The sequence below is a fragment of the Penaeus vannamei genome, chromosome 18, assembly GCF_042767895.1.
Source record: "Penaeus vannamei isolate JL-2024 chromosome 18, ASM4276789v1, whole genome shotgun sequence".
Lineage (NCBI taxonomy): Eukaryota > Metazoa > Arthropoda > Malacostraca > Decapoda > Penaeidae > Penaeus > Penaeus vannamei.
Window position 1 is genome coordinate 36,436,517 of NC_091566.1, and position 1,780 is coordinate 36,438,296.

A 1,780-nucleotide genomic window follows, 5' to 3' on the forward strand; every position below is an offset into this window, starting at 1 on the left:
CCACCTTTCTCCCCCCTCCTCCACCCTTCTCCCCCCTCCATCACCCCCTCCTCCCCCCTCCTCCCCTCTCGTCTCCCCTCCACCACCCTCCTCCACCCTCATCCACCTTCCCCCACCCTTACCCCACCCCTCCTCCACCCCACCTGATGTTTGCCTTCATCAGGACGCCTCATCGCCAACAGACATCTCCTTCAAAGACGCGCATGAAAGCACTCCATAAGATTAACAAGCAGATTTGAGGAACTTTCTTCAGATCGAGTAAACAGTCTTCAAAGGGGAGCTGATCCCTTTCCTGCCGTCTTCGCTCGGGGGTTGAGCCTTCTCCGCGCTCGCTCGCTCTCTCGCTCTCTTGTGATCTCTTTATCTCTATCTGTCTGTATGTATGTATGTATGTCTCTCTTGTGATCTCTCTCTCTCTCTCTGCCTATTTATTTTTCTATCTCGTGATCTCTCTCTCTCTCTTGTGATCTCTCTCTCTCTCTTTATCTTTTTTTCTCTCTCTCTTGTGATCTCTCTCTCTCTCTCTCTCTCTCTCTCTCTCTCTCTCTCTCTCTCTCTCTCTCTATATATATATATATATATATATATATATATATATATATATATATATATATATATATATATATATATATATATATATTTTTTTTTTTTTTTTTTTTTTTTTTTTTTCTCTTTTCTACGTATCTTTCTTTAATTCTTTCTTTCTTTTTCTTTCTTTCTCGCACTCTCTCGTCCTTCCTTTCACTTCTCTGCCTCTCACTTCGCCCCTCTTCTCTTCTCTTCTCTTCCGATCTTTGCTTCTCTCTTCTTTTCCCACGAGCATTCTCCTCTCTTTTCTCTCTCCCTTTTGATCTTTCTCTTCTTTACCTCTTCTTTCTAAGCATAATTTTTCCTCTTCACCTTCCTCTCCTCCTCACCTTTCTTGACATTTCCATTCCCTCCCCTTTGCTAAATCCTTTCTTTTCTTTAGGTCTCTTTCTTGATTATATTTGCCTTTTCGTCTTATTCCTATGTCTCTTTTCTCTTCAGTTATTTGTTTTTCCATTTTTTTCTTACTTCCCTTCGTTTTTTTATTTATTTTTCATTATTATTATTTTTTCGTCTTTCTGTTTGAAGTGAGTCATTTGGTTTTCCATTTTTTCCTTTCTTTTGTTACTTCTGGCTTTCTTTCTCCTTGTCTTTCTTTCTTTCTTTCTTTCTCTTTGTTAAGCTTATATATGAATAATTTTCCTTTCATATATCTTTTTACGTTACACTCTTCGATCGTTTTTGGAAACATTTTTGATATTCATTTTCTACCATCTTTGTTTTTTCTTGATTTTCTCTACTTTTCTCTCTCTCTCTTTTCTTTATCTTCGCTTTCCATTCACGTTTCTTATGCTGAAGATTTATTCCTTTGTGTATCATCTTCTTTAGAAATTCTCAATTGTTTTTTATCTATTTATATATCTATCTATCTCTATTTTGTTATCTGTTCTTTCTTGTCACATTTTTATCTTAATATTTATTTATTCATTTATCTATTTAGCTTTCTGTATTGTTATGCATTTTCACATTTTGTTTAAATGTCATCTTTTATTTTTTATTTCTTTATTATTTCTTTATTTATTTTTTATTATTTTTTTTTTTTAGTTTCCACCATTTTTCTAAAAGTTTTTTTTTAATGGTCTCTGTTGGATTTTGATGTTGGTTTATCACCTTATTTCGATTATTTTTTGTTTGTTTGTTTATTAATACGTGTGTTCGATTGTGTTTTTGTTTATACTGCATGTGTTTGTGT